Raw genomic sequence first — 19804 nt, 5'->3', positions numbered from 1 at the left:
GCTGGGATTACAGGCGCGAGCCACCGCGCCCGGCCTAAGTTTATGGTCTATTTTGAATTAATTTTGTGAAGGATGTAAGGTCTGTGTCTAGATTCATTTTTTTACATGTGGATGTCCAGTTGCTCTAGCACTAGTTGTTGAAAAGACTAATTTGCTCTACTGTATTCCCTTGTTCCTTTGTCGAAGTGTTTATGTGGGTCTTTTTCTAGGTTCCGTATTCTGTTCCATTGATCTATTTGTATACTCTTTTACCACTACAATACTGTCTTGATTACTGTAGCTTTTTTTTGTTTTCAGGATGGAGTCTCACTCTGTCACCCAGTCTGGAGTGCAGTGGTACGATCTCAGCTCACTGCAACCTCTGCCTCCCTGGTTCAAGCGATTCTTCTGCCTTAGCCTCCCGAGTAGCTGGGACTACAGGTACGTGCCACCACGCCTGGCTAATTTCCGTATTTTTAGTAGAGATGGGGTTTCACCACGTTGGTCAGGCTGGTCTCAAACTCCTGACCTCGTGATCCGCCTGCCTCAGCCTCCCAAAGTGCTGGGATTACAGGCGTGAGCCACCGTACCCGGTGATTACTGTAGCTTTATAGTACACCTTGAAGTTGGGTAGTGTCAGTCTTCCAACATTGCTCTTCTCTTTCACTGTGGAATTGACTATTCCAGGTCATTTGCCTCCCTATATAAGTTTTAGAATCATTTTGTTAACCCGCAAAATAGGCTGCTGAGATTTCAACTGGGATTACATTGAATCTATAGATCAAGTAAGGGGAGAACTCACATTGTGACAATATTGAGTCTTCCTATCTTTGAACCTAGAATATCTCTCCATTTATTTAGTTCTTCTTTAATCTCCTTCATCAGTTTTGTAGTTTTCCTCATATTGATCTTGTATATATTTTGTTAGACTTATACCTAAATATTTCATTTTTTGCACTGCTAATATAAGTAGTAATGTGTTTTTTAATTTCAAATGCCACATGTTCATTGCTGGTATATAGGAAAGTGATTGACTTTTGTAATATCAACCTCGTATCCTAAAACCTTGCTATAATCACTTAGTAGTTACAGGAGATTTTTGTTGTTGTTGTTGTTGATTCTTACAGACTTTCTGCATAGATGACTATGTCATCGGTGAACAAAGACAATTTGATTTTTTTTCCTTCTCAGTCTATGTATCTTTTATTTCCTTTTCTTGTCTTATTGCCTTAGCTAAGATTTCCAGTACAATGTTGAAAAGCAGAGGTGAGAGAGGATATCCTTGCTCAGCTGATCTTAGCAGGAAAGCTTTGAGCTTCTTACTATTAGACATGATGTTACCTTTAGGTTTTTTGTAGATTTTGTTTTTATCAAGTTGAGGAAATTCCCTCCTATTCCTACTTTGCTGAGACTTTTTTTTTTCTCTCCAAGATGGAGTCTTGCTTTGTTGTCCAGGCTGGAGCGCACTGGCATGATCTCGGGTCACTGCAACCTCCACCTCCCTGGTTCGAGCAATTGTCCTGCCTCAGCCTCCCAAGTAGCTGGGATTACAGGCCCGGCTTTTGTATTTTTAGTAGAGACAGGGTTTCACCATGTTGGCCAGGCTGGTCTCAAACTCCTGACCTCATGATCCGCCCACCTCGGCCTCCCGAAGTGCTGGGATTACAGGTTTGAGCGACCACACCTGGCCAAGACTTTTTCTCATTATCATGAACAGGTGTTGGATTTTGTCAAATGCTTTTTCGGCACTTATTTATATAATCATGTGATTTTTTCCCCTTAGCCTGCTAATGTGATGGATTGCATTAACTGATTTTCAAATGTTGAACCAGTCTTGCATCTCTGGGATAAATCCCACTTGGTTGTGGTGTGTAATTACTTTTATGCATTGTTGGCTTCGATTTGCTAGTATATTGCTGAGGACTTTTGCATTTATATTCATGAGAAATATTGACATGTAGTTTTATTTTCTTATAATGTGTTTGTCCAGTTTTGACATTAGGGTAATGCTTGCCTCATAGAGTGAGTTAGGAATCATTCCCTCTGCTTTTAACTTCTGAAAGACGTTGTAGATAACTGGCATAATTTCTTCCTCGAATGTTTGGTAGAATTCACCAGTGAACCCATCTGGGGCTGATGCCTTCTGTTTAGGAAAATATTAGTTATTGATTCAATTTCTTTAATAGATACAGGTCTATTTAGATTGTCTATTAGTGTTCTTCTTTTGTTTTTTGTTTTGGTTTTTGGGGGTCTTTTTGAGATGGAGTTTTGCTCTGTCACCCAGGCTGGAGTGCATTGGCGCAATCTTGGCTCACTGCAACCTCTGCCTCCTGGGTTCAAGCAATTATCATACGTCAGCCTCGCAAGTAGCTGGGACTACAGGCATGTGCCACCGAGCTGAGCTAATGTTCGCCATTTTTTATTAGTAGAGGCAGGGTTTCACCAGGCTGACTAGGCTGGTCTTGAACTCCTGACCTCCTGAATCACCTTACACTTTTAAATTATGGAGATGGCTTCTTTCCTCATACCTCTTAAACCAACCTCTGCTGGCTTCCAACTTTTCTTCAGCAGCTACCTCACCTTTCTCAGCATTCATAGGATTGAAGAGATTTGGGGCCTGTTTTGCCTTCATGTGTTCACTGGAATAGCACTTGTAGTTTCCTTCAAGAGCTTTTCCTTTGCACTCACAACTTGGCTGTTTGGCACAAGAGGCCCAGCTTTCGGCCTGGCTTGGCTTTGACATGCTGTCCTCACTGTGCTCCATCTTTTCTAGCTTTTGATTTAAAGTGAGAAGTGGGAGACTCTTTCTTTCCCTTGAACACTTCAGGGCCATTGTAGGGTTATTAACCGGCTCAATTTCAATACTGTCATGTCTTGGGGAATAGGAGGTCCGAGGAGAAGGGAAGAACTGGGGGTATGACTAGTTGGTGCAGCTGTCAGAACATGTGCAACATTTGTTGATTAAGTTCATCATCTTATATAGGTGAGACTCATGGCTCCCCAGAACAATAGTGACATCAAAAATCACACGGCCGGGCACGGTGGCTCACGCCTGTAATCCCAACACTTTGGGAGGCCGAGGCAGGTGGATCACCTGAGTTTGAGACCAGCCTGACCAACATGGCGAAACCCCATCTCTACTAAAAATACAAAATTAGCCAGGTTCAGTGGCACATGCTGTAATCCCATCTACTCCGGAGGCTGAGGCAGGAGAATGGCTTGAACCCAGGAGGTGGAGGTTGCTGTGAGCCAAGATCATGCCATTGCACTCCAGCCTGGGCAACAAGAGTGAAACTCCATATAAAAAAATCACTAAGCACAGAGCACTATAACACATACAATAGTAATGAAAAAGTTTGAAATACTGTGAGAATTACCAAAACATGACATAGAGATACACTTTCATGGTTGCTTTTGGCCTTCTCATCTGACAGAGCAAGGAAATATACATATACACACACACATATACATATACACATATACATATATGTATGTGTGTGCTAACCATGTACAGATGAATCTATAAATATTTCTATATGTAACCATCCTTATTTGTATTAAGCTAAACATGGGACTGGGCATGGTGGCTCACACCTACAATCCCAGCACTTTGAGAGGCCAAGGCAGGAGGATTGCTTGAGCCCAGGAGTTTGAGACCAGCCTACACAACAGGGTGAAATCCCATCTCTACTAAAAATACAAAAAAATTAGCTGGGTGTGGTGGCACGTGCCTATAGTTTCACCTACTTGGGAAGCTAAAGTGGGAGGGCCACCTGATCCTAGGAAGTCAAGGCTGTAGTGAACTGAGATCACACCACTGTACTCCAGCTTGAGTGACAGAGTGAGATCCTGTCTCAAAAATAAATAAATAAATAAATAAATAAATAAATAAGCCAACTAAACATGAGTTTATACGGATGTCTCCAGTTCTAATCCATAGATCATTCTATTATTCTTGCCTTCTCTCCTTACTTTCCTGTAACCTCATTTGTTTTCCTGTAACCTCCTGTAACCTCCTACATAGAGAGAAATCTGGCTCCTCCCATCAACCATCCATTTACTGAATTGTTTTGGGGTTTTGTCGTTGTTGTTTGTTTGTTTGCTTTTGAGATGGAGTCTCACTCTGTCACCCAGGATGGAGTGCAGTGGCGTAATCTCAGTTTACTGCAACCTCTGCCTCCCAAGTTCAAGTGATTCTCCTGCCTCAGCCTCCCGAGTAACTGGGACTACAGATGCCCGCCACCATACCTGGCTAATTTTTGTATTTTTAGTAGAGATCGGGTTTCTCCATGTTGGCCAGGCTGATCTCAAGTGATCTACCTGCCTCGGCCTCCCAAAGTGCTAGAGTGACAGACATGACCACCATCCCCAGCCGACTTAATTGTGTAATTTCATTACACACATACAGCAGTAACAGAATTGTTAACCTGTACCTCTGTGGGAAATAACTTTATCAACTAGAGTACAGTGCTTACGGAAAATTTCTTTAGACTTTAGTCTTACAGACTACATATTTCCAAAGTGACCTGGGTCAGCACCTTTACCCTTTAGTGAGGTTGTTTCATACATTTGTCATAGATTATGTTGTCACATTCTGCATTCTCTTCTGAGATCCCCCAACCTTCTAAATGATTTTTAAAATTTGCATGCATTATGATTTGCTCTTTGTGCTGTAAAGTTCTAGGGTTTTTGATAAATGTATAACATCATATTTACATCATTACAGTATCATATAGAATAGTTTTCACCATCCTAAAAAAAAAAATCCATGTGCTTCATCTGCTTCATCTATTCAATCCTTCCTCCCTACCCCACAAACTCCTTTTAACCACTCATCTTTTTACCATCACTAGAGTTTTGCCTTTATAGAACCATGTAATTGGAATTATACAATTGGTAGCCTTTTCAGGCTGGCTTCTTTCACTTAGAAATAGGCTCCAAGATTCATCCATATCTTTTTTTTTTTTTTTTTTGAGATGGCGTCTTGCTCTGTCCCCCAGGCTGGAATGCAGTGGCACAATCTCAGCTCACTGCAACCTCCACCCCCCGGGTTCAAGCAATTCTCCTGCCTCAGCTTCCCGAGTAGCTGGGATCACAGGTGCCTCACCATGCCCTGCTAATGTTGGCCAGGCTGGTCTCGAACTCCTGACCTCGTGATCCGCCTGCCTCGGCTTCCTAAAGTGCTGGGATTACAGGTGTGAGTCACCGTGCCCAGCCATCCATATATTTTATCACTGAATAATATTCCACTGGATAGATGTTCACAGTTTGTTTATCCATTTACCTGTTGACCATCTTGGTTGCTTCCAGGTTTTGGCAATTATAAATCAAGCTGCTGAAAACAGTTGCATGCAGGTGTTTGTGTAGACATAGTTTTCAAATCAGTTGGGCAAATGCTTAGGAGTGGGATGGTTGGATCGCCGATTTAGCTTTATGTGAAACTTCCAAACTGCCTTCCAGTGTGGCTGTACCATTTTGCGTTCCCACTAACAATAAATGAGAGTCCCTATTGCCTCATATCCTTGTCAGCAATTGATATTGTTAGTATTTTAAATTGTAGCTATTCTGATAGGTGTGTAGTGATATCACATTTTTTGTTTTTGCTTTTGTTTTAATTTTCAATTCCCTGATGAAATATGATGTGGAACATCAAATGTTTATTTGCCATCTGTGTATCTTCTTCGAGGAGATGTCTGTTCAGATTTTTTGCTGATTTTTAAAATGGGTTTGTATGTTTTTATATTGTTGAGTTTTAAGAGTTATTTGTATATTTTGGATACAAGTCCTTTTTCAGAAATGTGTTTTGCAAAATTTTTTGCTGTCTGTGGCTTCTCTTCATTTTCTTAACAGTGTCTTTTGAAAAGATTTTTATTTTGATGAAGTCCAATTTATCAACTTGTTCTTTTATGAATCCCTGGTTTTGGTGTCATATTTAAGAAACCTTTGCCTAGCCCAAGGTCAAATATATTTCCTCTTAGGTTTTCTTCTGGAAGTTTTATAATTTTAAATTTTACATTTGACCTATGACAAATTTTGAGTTAATTTTGGTATGTGGTGAGATACACGGATCAGGTTTTGTTTTGTTTTGTTTTGTTTTTTTGAGATACAGTCTCACCCTGTCACCAGGCTGCAGTGCAGTGGCATGATCTTGACTCACTGCAACCTCCGCCTCCTGAGTTCAGGCGATTCTCCCTGCCTCAGCCTCCCAAGGACCTGGGAGTACAGGCATGTGCCACCACGCCCGGCTAATTTTTTTTTTTTTTTTTTTTTGAGATAGAGTTTCACTCTTGTTGCCCAGGTTGGAGTGCAATGGCATGATCTTGGCTCACTGCAACCTCCGCCTCCTGGGTTCAAGCTATTCTCCTGCCTCAGCCTACCGAGTAGCTGGGATTACAGGCATGTGCCACCATGCCTGACTAATTTTTATATTTTTAGTAGAGATGGGGTTTCACCACGTTGGCCAGGCTAGTCTGAAACTCCTGACCTCAGGTGATCTGCCCGCCTCGGCCTCCCAAAGTGCTGGGATTACAGGCGTAACTCATCGCACCTGGTGGGATCAGGTTTTTCACATGTGGATATCCAATTGTTCCGGCACTATTTGTTGAAAAGACTATCCTTTCTCCACTGAATTGCCTTTGCACCTTTGTCACAAATTAGTTGCCTATGTACATGTGGGTTTATTTCTGGATTCTCTACTCTGTTCCATTGATCTGTTTATCTGTCTTTACCTCACACACATGCACTGATTAGTACTCTGCCTGATACTCAAGGCAGCCCTTTCTGCAGATGTGGGATTTGCCCCCTGAGCAGATGTCTCCTCTCCAGCACCGTGTCCTGCTGACTCTAGTCCCCTTGGTCTCTCCCTGGACTCTCAACTCCATCTCTTCCTTCCTGAAAGTCCCCCAGGCTCTGCCTCAGTTCTTTCTCCCTGTGCCACAGCCTGATAGCTCTCTAGGCAGTAAGCTGGGGAAATTTTAGGGCTCAGCTCACTTGTTTTCTGTCTCTCGAGAATTTCTGTCCTTCATTGCCTGATGTCCGGTACCTAGAAACCGACGTTCCATATATCCTCTCCAGCTGCCTGAAAGTTTTGAAGGGGAAGGAAATACAGTCCCTGCTACTCCATCCTGGGCAAAGGCCTACAACTAAAGAATTTAAAACTCTCTGTGTTAGTCTGTTCTCACGCTACCATAAAGAACTACCTGAGGCTGGGTAATTATTTATGAAGAAAACAGGTTTAATTGACTCACAGTTCCACAGGCTACACAGGAAGCATGGCTGGGAGAGGCCTCAGGAAACATAACCATGGTGGTAGGTGAGGGGAAGCAACCACATCTTCACATGGCAGCAGGAGAGAGAGAGCAAAGGGGGAGGTGCTACACACACTTTTAAGCAACCAGATCTCATGAGAACTCACTCACTATCGCGAGAACACCAAGGGGGGAAATCTGCCCCCACGATCCAATCACCTCCCACCAGGTCCCTCTCTCAACATTGGGAATTACAATTTGACATCAGATTTGGGTGGGGACACAGAGCCAAATCATATCCTTGTGTTCCAGCCTTACATTTTGAAGTTAATTAAGACTTCTGGCCGGTCTCCCTGCTCCATGCAGTTCTCACTTAAAGTTTGGACTGCCAGGATGCAGGGGGGCAGGAGCATGCCAGACAGAGCAAAGGGCCCGTGCAGGGCCTGGAGGTGAGGAACTGTAGGGCAGGTTGTGTTTGGGGACATAGGAGTAGGAAATAAAAAAGAAGAAAGTGAACTCGGGGGAGAGATAGTTCCAGAGCTGGAGGGGAGAAGAGGAGATGACAGAGGGGTGGGACTCGGTGAGGAGCTGAGAAGAGGCCAAGGGAGCCCAGGGAGTCACCCCAGGGCACAGGCTGGTGCAGGGAAATGCCAGGACTGAACCCAGCTCTGCCTGACCCCAGAGCTCAAACTCTGAACCATTTACAACCCTGCCCATTCTGATAACCTGGCCAGAAAGGTAAAGCAGGCAAAGAGGAGTTTACACGGGACCCAGACAGAGGGGCCCTGCCTGAGGCTCACAGCCCCAGGTGGAACAGAAAAGGAGGATGGAATTGGGTTTTCCTGGCCCCAGAGCGTCGCTTCCCTCCAGGAGGCTGATCGAGGCCCCTGCAGTGTGAAGGGCTCAGCCTTGGCAGTCTCGCAGGAGCCCAGAGTTCCCACCCAGTCCCCACATGGTCCCAAGGGCTGGGGTGAAGGCAGTTCGTGGTGGACACTTTGCTGTGCCCTTGAAGATCCTGGGGATGGAGAGAGGTGGGGCCCTACAGTGTGAAGCTGGGAACTTGCTGGATGTGCAGATGCCTGGGCCCCTCCTGGAGATTCGGACTCACTGGGTATGGGCTGGGGCTGGGCCTTGGAGCTCCCAGACGAATCTGTTGCAACAGGTAACCTGGGGCTCCTCTTTGAGAGGCTTCATTTCATGCAATGGGCATCTTTCCCCCAAAGAGCTGCTGGGAAGATGGATGGCCAATAGTCTCAATGCTCTGAGAATCCCAATCAGGGTCCCAGTGGGAGTCCAGGGCCTGGGGAGAGAACAACAAGCAGGTGGGGGAAGGGAGGCAGACGCAAGCTTGGTGAAGGGGGGGTCTGTCGGCACACCTTTAAAGTCCCCTGTGCTCTGGGCTCCTTCCCATCCCAGATCTTATCTCTGGGTGCCTGTCCCTGGATAGAGCTTCCCCAGGGCATCCCAGGACCCCCCGGGGAAAGAGGAGGGGGGCAGATCAAAGGGCCAGCGCCCAGACAAGGGAACCTGAGATGCTGTCTTTGTCTGCATCCTGGAGAGGCCCCCGGGGGAGACAGGATGGATGGGAGCCCTGGGCCAGAGGCTAGTGGGGTGGGGGGGTCAGTGGAGAAACCAAATCCTGGTGTATTCACTATGGACAAAACGGAGGGGTTGGAGAGGGGGTCAGGCTCCTCTCACCAGCTGCTCTGGCTAGAGGCTTCCGGCAAGGTCTTGGTACATCTGGGTCAGGTTCTCTTCAGGGTCAGGAACGATCCAAAGGAGGTGGCAGTTTGAGGACCCAGATCCACTCATCAAGACCCCCTTTTAACTGATTCCAAATTATCCACACCCAGGAGGGGGCCTAGGAGCAGAACTGGGGGTGAGGGTAGAGTAGAAAAATAGCCCACTCCCCAGATTCCCCATTCCCAGACACCCCCACCCCTCCGGGAAAGCAGAACAGCCACTTGGGTGTAACACCATCCCTAGGCTTGGGCTCCCTCACATCTGGAGCCCCAGCTGCTGCCGCCATGGAGGCTGTGAACTCTTCACCGCGGCCTGCCTGGTCACAACAACAGGAGAAGAGCCGAGGGGCGGCAGCTGTCTGCTCGGGGCTGTCTGGCCACGGGCAGACGCCGGGGCTCTGGAGAGAGGTGGCGACAGTGGGAATCCGTGTTTCACCTGCCTCTATGGTAATTTGGGCCTTACAGTTGGAGTTAGGGTTGGGCATGTGTTTGGGATAGGATTAGCGTTATCCCAACTTTGGTCAGAATTCAAGGAGACCCAGAGACTGAGACCCCCAAACCTTGTGCCTCTCACAATACTCCAGGCGAGATGAGGTGGTGAGCTGAGTGGAAGTGGGGCTGGGTAAACCCGGGGCAGGTGGGAGTGTGAAGGCCTGAAGTCGTCTTCCTGTTCTCCAGGGCTCTCACGTGCCGTGACTCTTCCCCCCATCGCCTCTGAGGCTGGTTGTTCTAAATCCACCTGTACCTGCTGCTGTCTCTGTTACCACACATTCAGCAGCTTAAAACAACACACATTTACCACCTCACAGGTTTCACGGGCCAGGAGCCTGGGTGCAGGTTCTCTGCCCAGGGTCTCACAGTCCAGGTGTCGGCTGGGCTACCTTTCTTCACGGGCCTCTTCCAAGGTCACATGGTTATTGGCAGCCTTCAGTTCCTGTGGCCCTGGGGCTGAGGTTCTGGTTTTCCAACTGGCAGCCAGCAGCTGCTCTCAGCTCCAGAGGCCACCCATAGCCCCTGCCACTGGCCCTCACCCAGGCCCTCTCAGTGCAGGACAGGACATGTCTTCAAGGCCAGCAGGAGGCTCTCTCTGACCTCAGGGAGGGCCTCAGTCCCTCTTTTAAGAGCTTTCACTTGATTACATCAGGCGCACCCAAGATAATCTCCCTTTTGATCAATCAAAATCAACCAATTTGGGACCTTAATTACATCTGCAAAGCCCCTTCACCTTTGCTGTGTTCTGTTGACTGAAAGCAGGTTGCGGATCCTGCCTGCGCCTGGGGGAGAGGATTCTGCAAGAGCATCACTCACTGGGGCACCTTAGGTTGCATCTGCCACCATCCCACCGAGGGTCTTTCTCACATCACTACATCTCCTCCTTCTGCAGACTTCTGCCACCTCAGTCTCCATGAGTCAGCAAGCCTGCCAATAGTCCCGGGAGCGGCGGGCGGGACCCTTTCTTTCTTCAACTTTTACTCCACAGAGGGCTGTGGAAGGTGCACCAGGCATGCTGGGGGTGTGCAGGCCTGAGACCCCCTTCCTTATCAGGGAGGCTAACTCCACATAAATAAGCCACTTTAGATCCTGAGAGGAACCCAGGAAAGGGTCTAAGCAGAGGGGTACTTTGAGCCAGGGCTGGTGGCAGTTTGCAGGCGGCCAGGATGGGGGTGGGGAGAGGAGAGGACAGCTCCAGCTAAGGGGCGGCTTAAGCAAAGTGGATTTGGGGAACAATGTGGCTGTTGACTGCAGGGCTTTAGGCAGACAGATCAGACTAGCAGGCAGGCAGCTGGGGGAGGGCTGGGAATGGCAGGCTGGGGGCAATGGGGAGCCACATATGCCCGCGGTAGGGGGACATGATAACATCTTGTCATGGACGCCTCCTGAGAATCCCGTTTCCTTCTCTATATTGAGCTCCCACTACGAGCCAGACACTGTGTTTGGGGCTGGGAATGCAATACTGAATCCGCGGGGAGGGGACCTCAGGGATTTTAGAGACGAGTCGGGACAGACAAACCAAGTCATCAATTACATCTGCAGTGCAAACTAGGAGAGGACGGGGTATTGTAAGAGCAAAGAACCAAGCATCTGACCTAGTCTGGCAAGTCCACAGAGGCCCGGATGGGAGGGGGTGTGATGGAAGGAGGCAGCCAAGTCGTGGTGGTGACCGATATATCACATTGCCCCACGAACCACGGCAGAGAAAACAGAAAGGGACAGGGGAGTGCCTCCCAGCCCTCACACACGAAAATAAGGTCTGGAAACAACCTCCTTGTCCCTAATTCTTATCCTCTTTCAAAATAAAGGCCACGCACACTCCTGTGTGCCCAAGTCCAACCTGGCACCTTCCCCCTGATTTCACCCACCATGAAGGAAAACCCCAGAATCCCAAACCCCTGCACAGGCTCAGAGGTGTGCGGCCAGTGAGAGGAGCATTGCCGTGGGTCATCCCTCTGTGCCCACCTCAGCAGGCCCAGGGGCCCCCGCCCCGCTGCCTCAGTGTTCTGCACACCCACCCCAGATGTTCTCACGCCCCATCGCCCCAGACACAGCCCCAGACAGCTGCACAGCTGGCCTCCTGGCCGATGGGACAGTAGGCCTGCCAATAGCCTGGGAAAGGAGGGCAAACAGGGGACACCTCAGACAAACAGATCTGCCGCCCCGAGCCAAAGCATACACCGGGCAGGGGCCTGAGCAAGCAGACTGGCCAGGGGGTGGGCTTAACCCTTTCTCTTCCAGCATGGCCCCAGGGAGTCCCCTGTGAACTCATCACTGCCGTTCCCCTGCCTCCAGCCTCATGCTCCCCCTTCCTTGCTTCCTGAAGAACAGGTTCATCCATTCTCTCATTTTTACAGACATGGGTAAGACAGGCTTTGCCCCCAAGGTGCCAGGGTCTGGAAGCTCTTCCCGTTGTCTGACCTTGCCCCTACTCTGACTTGGTCACTGCTGTCCATCTGCTGTGGCAGCTGCTGACTGCCCCCTTCTGGCCAGTGGCTGCTTCCCTGGGATCTCCAGTTCCCCTCAGCCTCCAGGCAGGCCAACAGGAAATGGGGCTAGGAATAGTAGGAGCAGGAGACATGGCCATCGCAGGGTCTGCAGGGAGCTCAAGCACCTCCATGTCCCAAGGGCGTTGCCTCTGCTCTGGAGGCAGCACAGAGCCATGGGTGCAGCCCGGTCACAGGTCCCCACCCACTAACCAAACCCAGACAAGTCTCTGAGTCCCTGCTTCCCCATCTGCAGGATGGCAGTGAGCATAGGAGCCCCACGCAGGCTACTCAGAGGACAAGAGGAGGCCATGCTGGCCACACAAGGCGACTGCTTGGCGGCTGCCTCTGGCTATCTTTATGACAATAGCAGGTACTGAGCACGCTCTGGGGGCTACAACGTCTGAGCCATCTTGAACTCACACTGTTGTGCGAGAGGCAGACATTGAACCCATAGGCAAATCAGCAAAACATGATAATCCTAGATGTGACAAGTGACAGGAAGGAAACCAAAATGGGGATGAGCAGGGGCCTGGAGGCAGGAGGAGGGGGCAGCCACGGTCAGGGCTGGGGTGTAGATAGCAGCCGTTTGCCCATCTCTCAGGGTCTGGGTCCTGGTATGTGTTGGGAGACAGATTCAAAGGTGAATGGGTGCCAGGCCCTGCCCCAAGACCTCCCAGCCCTGACAGATGCTGAGACACGCAGGGTTGCAGGCGCACACAGAAGGGGCCCTTCATCGCCAGGGCAGGCAGAGGGAGAGAGGAGCTCTGGGCTATTGGAGAGAAAGTAAGGCTAGGGTGTGGTAGGGCAGCCCTCTGAGGCCGGAGGTGACAGGCTCTGAATGCCAAGCAAGGAGTTGGGGTGTTCTCCTGGGGCACTGGGGACCCACGGGAGGTTTGAGGCCAGGAAGTGATGTCTCAGATGTAGGTTTCCGGAGAGCCACTCTGGCTACTGTGAGAAGTAGGGGTTGCAAGGCTGTCCCTAGGGCATGGTGGGGGCCTGAAGCCCAGTGGCCCAGGAGCCCAGGTAGATGGGGCCAAATTTGTGTTTAGGAGGAAAATGGGTAGTTCCTGGTGACTGACTGCAGCTGCAGAGGGGAAAGAACTGGAGTCTCCCCGGGAGCGTGACTGCGACCCGCTCCTCTCTCAATCCAATGTTTCGGTGAGCATCTGTGACAGGCCAGGCTCGTGCCATGCGCAAGGGACAGCCATGAACGGGCCAGATGAGGAATCTCACAGAGCTCCCAGTCCGTGAGGGACAAGCGGGTGTTAAACACATTGCAACGGGAGTGATGACTTACGAATTCTTAAAGGAAGGGGCCAGGCCGTCTGCTGTGCACCTTGAGGTCCCTGAGGGCAGGAGCTGTCTCCCCCTCAGCGCCTGAGGTCGCAGCAGTATGCTCTCTGCAGGCTGGAGGCTCCCTCAGAGAGGGTCTGTCTCCTGCCAGGGCTGTGACTGTGCACCAGTTGTCAGGCCCTGCCTGCTCCCCATACCTCCTGAGGGGCCAGAACACAAGGGAACAGGCCGTGTCATCCTGAAGCACTCACCAGCCGCTGATTTGAGCCCACAACTCCAGGGCAGCCAGGCCACCCACTTTCTCTCAGAAGCACCTCTCAGGGATGTGGCCAGAGGACCTCCCCACATAAGGTCCCCACTGGGGCTCCGCCCTTGCTTCCACAGCTGCCCAGTCTCCCCACAGCCTGAGGCCCCTCCGCTGCGGAAGCCAGGGGTGGCTGTTGAGTGGGGCTGGGGACTTTACGCTCACTTTCAGAGGGCCCGAGGGCAAGAACAGGAGGGCTGGCTACAGAAAGTGTCCTTAGCCTCCGTCCTCAGTTCCTGTGGGCCTTTGTTCTATTGGCCTCAGTTTGCCCCAGAGGTGATGGATCTGGGGTGGTCATGGCAGTCCCTCTGGCCCTCAAAGTTGTTAGGGTTTGGTTTTGTTTTGTTTTTGAGATGGAGTCTCGCTCTGTCACCCAGGCTGGAGTACAGTGGTGCAATCTCGGCTCACTGTAATCTCTGCCTCCTGGGTTCAAGCAATTCTCTTGCCTCAACCTCCCAAGAAGCTGGAATTACAGGCATGCACCACCATGCCTGGCTAATTTTCGCTTTTTTGTTTTTTGTTTTTTGAGACGGAGTTTTGCTCTTGTTGCCCAGGCTGGAGTGCAGTGGTGCAATCTCGGCTCACTGCAACCTCCACCTCCTGGGTTCAAGCGATTTTCCTGCCTCAGCCTCCTGAGTAGCTGGGATTACAGGCATGTGCCACCATGTCCGGCTAATTTTGTATTTTTAGTAGAGATGGGGTTTCTCCATGTCAGTCAGGCTGATCTCGAACTCCCGACCTCAGGTGATCCACCCACCTCAGCCTCCCAAAGTGCTGGGATTACAGGTGTAAGCCACCGTGCCAGGCCAATTTTTGCATTTTTAGTAGAGATGGGGTTTCTCCATGTCGGCCAGAATGGTCTCAAACTCCTGACCTCAAATGATCTGCCCACCTCGGCCTCCCAGAGTGCCGGTATTACAGGTGTGAGCCAATGCGCCCAATCTATTTGTTGTTTTTTTAACTTCAATAGTGACAATATATCTTGGGAAGTTGAAAGGTGAGAGCCCGATGAGGCAAAGGAGGGGAAATGCCACAGCATGAGAGATTTGAGGCTGACACCCAGGAGGACTTCCTAGAAGGAGGGTGTGAGCTGCTGGATGGGCCTGGTGTGGTTTCTTTCCAGGGCTCCATCTGGCTGGCCAGGAGGGGCCTGGGGCCAAGGCAGTCTAGGGATACACCTTTGCCCTCTGTAGCTGGACCACAGGGTTTTGTCCTGGGCTGCTGTGGGCTGAGTTCCCTTCCTGGCATGCGTGGAGTTTGACCTTTGGCCTTCGGTTAGGCCTAGGGCAAGGCTGTTTGTCTGTCCACTCACCCCAGATCATTAGGACTGTGTAGAACCCAGGATGGGCTCTGAGAGGGGCTGTCAGTCTGTCTGGTGGTCAGAGGCAGACCCGCCCCTGCCCTCAGGACAGTAGGGACAGTCGCCACCGTCAGGGAGTTCATATCCTATGGGGGATACCTGGCTCCTGCCATCAGGGGCCCCAGCCAGTCAAAGGAAGGAGTCCCAGGCTCTGCCTCAGGGAAGAGACCTGTCACATGAAGAGAAACCCAGGAGTCAGGCAAACACGAAGCCCCAGCTCTGGAGGCAGCTGGACCCCCAACCACGTGTGACTATGAAACTGATCAGAAGCTACAGGAAGCAGAGATGACCGCCCACCCAGAAGAAAGTGTATTATGTTGGGGGAGCAGACATTGCCCCTTCCCCGTGGCCTGTCTGGACGCGTGCATAGGGTAAGACGGGTGGGTGGGAGAAAGTCCTGCTCGGGGCTGTGAGCATGTCCATGGGCAGGTGTTCCGTGCTCAGCCTGGAGGTTGGGCGTGCCTGTGTACATGGTCCTCAATGCCAGCAAACATGTTCCGTGTAGACACTCTGTGGAGGGTCTATGAGGGTGTGAGGTGTAGGCGTGTGCACTGCCCGTGCAGCACGCGTGCATGAGTCAGGATGTGTACTCCCAGGCAGGGGGACAAGCACTCGCCTGGCGTGGGGAGCCTGGGCACGGTCTTGGCCCGATGACGTCGTGCTGAGTGATCTCGGGTGCCCTGTGCGCAGGGAGGGAGTCAGAAGGCTGTGTGAGCCTCTCCAGCAACATGGGTCTGTGTTCTGAGCCCCAAGGAAAGCCCCAGGCGCCCTGCATGCCCATGGCAGGCCTCTGTCTACCCTTGATCCCTCACCCTGGCGCCCCAACAACTGGGCCTGACCAGTGAATGCTGGCTGAGCCAGCTGTCACTGTGACATCCATTCTCCGCGGTGGGGCCTGGGAGCCCTCACCCAGCTCCCCCAGCCCCTCCCACCTCCTCCCCTACCCCTGGCCCCACAGCTGGGAACTAGGCCCAGTGGCAGCTGGAAGCCTCCCCTGGGGTCTCATGGAGGACGTGGGGCCTTATGGGGTTTTCAGCCTTAACCTATGAGCTAGAGGGAACCAAGGCAACAAGGAGCTCTGCTCCCAGCACTGCCAGAGCCCCTTTTTCCACAGCCCTGTCCCCAGAACTCCAGGAAGACTCCTGGGGTGACAGCCCAGGCCAAGGCCAGGAAGGAGAAGACTGCTTATTTGCATATCACTCCCATCTGATTTGCATGTGTCCTGCGGCTGGCCATTTCTAAGTAATGCTGGAATCCTGATTTCAGGATGCTGAGCCTTTCCTCACATCTATTCTTGGGGCTTGCTTCTCTCCATCCCACCTTGACCCAGACACCACCTAAGGGATAGCCACACACACACACACACACAAACACACACACACACACAGTTCAGTCCCTGCATATACCTGCATTTACAGACCTGTATTTGCATACATACACCTATGGCCCCTCCATGAGAGTCCTGGGTGCCTGGCCCTGTGCATGCTCTGTGGGATATACACTGTTACACACATGTACACACTTGCACAGGCAGTTGCACAGACACCCATGGTTTTGTGTTTTCACACACACACACAATTCACCCACATTTCTTTACACTCCTCTACACCCTCCCAGAGCCTCCAGTGCATTCTGCACACTCCATTGATGCATAAGAACACACACCTCGGCCTCACACGGGCCCAGAGCCTGCACACGCTCCACACACCGGGCCTGGCTGCCAGTGAGGTGCTTTAAGCAGCAGACCCCTCCCAAACCCCAATCTGGGCAGGACTGGCAGCGGCTGTCCTGTGTGACTATTTCAGTGGCTCTACCACCAAGGGGTCTCTGGAATTCCCAAGTCAGAGGGACAGTCCTTTAGTGAGAGCTTTGTCTGTGCTGAAATATGGCTCCTACCTGCACTTTCTGTCTTATCTCCATCATCCCACCCAACCCCTCAAGTCCCTTGCCTTCATTAATCACCAAACACAGCTTCCTTGGGTCACCCTGCCTTCTGCCTTTGTTCACCCTGCTCCCTACCAAGAACACCCCCCTGCCTTCCTCCACCATATACGCTTGTGCCTCTTTGCCCTTGTCCATGCTTTTCCCTCCTCCTAGGTTGGCTTCCCTCCATGTCCACCTGATGAACTCCTACGCATCCTTCAAATCCCACCTCAAATGTCACCTTGTGGGTGAACTCTCCTCTGGCTTTACCACACAGAAGTAATCATTCCTCACTCTGGGCACCCAGAGGCAGAACAGTGTGGTGGAGAGATAGGACTGGCCTGTCCAGATCAGGGCTCGTGGGCTGCAGTCCTCTGTTTGTAAGAAGGAGCCAGGGGACTTTTCTAGAAACTGCAATTACATGGCAAGTATCTTGGTTTCAATGGTATTTTGTGTTTATTGTTGGGGAAGGGCCGAGGCACAGGAGTCACACAGTGCTGCTTCCCCCTTCTCTGCTGGGCAAGTGTTGCAATCTCTCGGGGCCCGTTTCCCCGCCTGTACCATGGGCTCGCGGTGGGAGATTATGAGGACCCAATTAAAATGTGAACCATTGTGACCTGAATTCTCATTACACCAAACAGTAAAGACTAATTTGGCTCAAAGGATTTTTTGCTCGCTTCTCTATCTCCCTACTGGACTGGAAATTCCTTGAGGGCAAGGGCTACGTCTCTTTTATCTGAAAAATGAGGATAAGAGGCCAGACCTCAGACTTATGATGAGGATTAGAGTTCATTCACAGGATGTGCTTAAAAGAGCTCCCTGGTACTCCCTCAGGGTTTGCTGGTACAATTACTATTACATACACTATCGTTTAATCCTGACATCAACCTTGGGTTGTTGGAGATACGGTTATCCCACTTCACAGGTGAGGAAAGCAAGGTTCAGAAGGCTTAAGGCCTTCGTTGCTAAGGTCACACAGTAAGCAAGGTTCAGAACCCAGATTTGAACCTGGATCTGGCAAAGGCTTAACCATGATGTCCTCATGTTGTCAGCAACTGATGACAGTGTGGACACCTGAGAAGGAGCTGCCCCTTGGCCCCATTCCCATGGTAAACAGGTTCATCTGTACCCAGGAACAGGAGGCCAGAAGGGTCTGGGGCCAAGGTCTTTCTCCACAAGGGCCCAGGGTGCTGGTCGTTCAGCACCTCCCAACAGTTCCACTCAGCATCCCGGCCCAGAGCACCTGGCTGGGGAGACTCCACACACCACTCCACACACCACAGGAGAGTGAGCAGCGCGTGACTCCTGGGAAGCCTGCCCTGGAATGCACTTCCGGGGAGCCCTACTCCCCCCCCACCTTCCCACTACAGACCTCGAGCCAGCAGCCCAATGGGGGCCCTCAGTCCTGTGAGGACGGCTATGGGGACAGCGGAAGGCAAAAGAGGCAGGGCCACTTGGGTTTCCTGGGTGACATCTGGGCCACATCTGGGCCACAGCCAGGCCAGAGAGTGGTTCCTCCACATCATACAGCAAGCCTGGGCCTGCCTGACCCCCTGAGTCAGTGGGAGCCCCCTTTCCCTGACCCTGCTGGGGGCTTGGCTATCAGGTGGTGGGAGTCCCTGGATGTTCTGCTGTGGGCCTGGTCCCACCTGTGTGCCCAGTCTGCTTCAGGGAGGGTTTCTCCGATGGCCCAAATCCCAGGAGGGACAAACTAGGCATCTGAGAGGCAGTAGAGCTTCCTCTGATCTTGGGACCCAGCACACTGCCAGGAGCCTGCCAGCCTGGGATGGCAGAGCCAGTGGGGCATGAAATAGGAAAGGAGGGGCTTTTTTGGAATGAAGCAAGACACCGGCGTGAGAGGCCTGCAGCTTGGGGCTGATCCCGCCTTTAGATGTCCCCGCTGGGGCCCAGCCAGCTCTGGGCGTGGGTAGAATTATGGGGAGGAGTGGGGATGTAGGGATTAGGGGTGTGGGGAGGGTGAGGCCTAGAAAAGCCTGCGATGGAGGTTGCCGTGCACAGGGAAGGGCTGTCCAGGGATGTTCTAGCCTTGGGGTCCCCCGCCCTGGGCATGCTCCAGGAGGCCAGCCACCCTCTCAGCCCCCTTCCCACTGCCAGGTTTCTTGGGGATAATCTGGTAGAAGCCTCTCAATTCAGCTTCTCCCACCTGCCCGCCGAGACCCAGGGCTCCCATCCCAGCTATTCTCCACTCCCAAGAAGAGAGGGAGGAGGGCTGTGCTGGGGGCAGAGGACGGCGGGATTTCCTGGGATTTATTGGTTTGGGCAGGGAACCACTAGGACGCCTGGGAAAGTGGCTAACACCCCTCTCCTGGCTTCTTCAACGCCAGCTCCCCTTCAGCTCTGGAAGCAGCCATGTCGCTTCTAGCTGCAGTGAGAGAGATTCGAGCTGGACACCAAGACCTGGCATCAGGGGTAACGACTGCGTGGCGCAAGGAGAGCTCCCTCCCCTGCCCGGAGACACACCCGGCTGTTTAATTGCCCAGAGGCAAGGGCATGGAAGGAATGACTTCCTGGGCAGGTACAGATCTCACCGGCCGGGCTCTGAGAAGCGGACACTCGAGTCCTAAGGGCACTCTGGCGTGAACAGGGCTGCGCGGAGAAGGACACGTGGACGAGGAGGCAGCGGATGCCTGGGGCCCACCCAGGGCCTGGACTGCAGGGACCCGCTCTGCCACACGCCGAGCCGGCTCGGGTGCGGCGGTGCCACAGCGCCCTCTCTTGGCCGGAGGCGGAGGCCGCCTGTTCAGAGCCTCTGCTGGAAGCGGGGACTGGGGTTGCCTGCAAGACAGGCCGGTGCTCCAGCGTCCCGCCCGCAGTCAGCGGCCATGGAGGCGGCCATCCCAGCCGGGAGAAAGTTGGAGACTCCTGTGCCAAGCCCTGTTCTTTTGCTGGGAAACTTGAAGCCAAGAGAAGAGAGAGGACCGGCGCACCCAGGGGCTGGGCCAGGGACTGGACTG

At 51.7% G+C, this 19804-nt stretch overlaps 1 long non-coding RNA gene across 1 annotated transcript; it reads right to left on the bottom strand.

The window, feature by feature from the left end:
• Positions 1-7200: 7200 nt before the first annotated feature.
• LOC105472350 (uncharacterized) lies at positions 7201-19512 on the bottom strand. Its single transcript, XR_981536.3, has 3 exons — positions 19379-19512; positions 8925-9087; positions 7201-8526 (listed from the first exon to the last, which is right to left on the bottom strand). It is a non-coding gene; the product is annotated as an uncharacterized lncRNA (long non-coding RNA).
• Between the last annotated feature and the right edge of the window lie 292 nt (positions 19513-19804).

This window comes from Macaca nemestrina, chromosome 17 (genome assembly GCF_043159975.1).
Source record: "Macaca nemestrina isolate mMacNem1 chromosome 17, mMacNem.hap1, whole genome shotgun sequence".
NCBI classification, from domain to species: Eukaryota; Metazoa; Chordata; class Mammalia; order Primates; family Cercopithecidae; genus Macaca; species Macaca nemestrina.
Note: the sequence above shows the minus strand (reverse complement) of the source record. Positions and strands in the feature narration are given on the sequence as shown.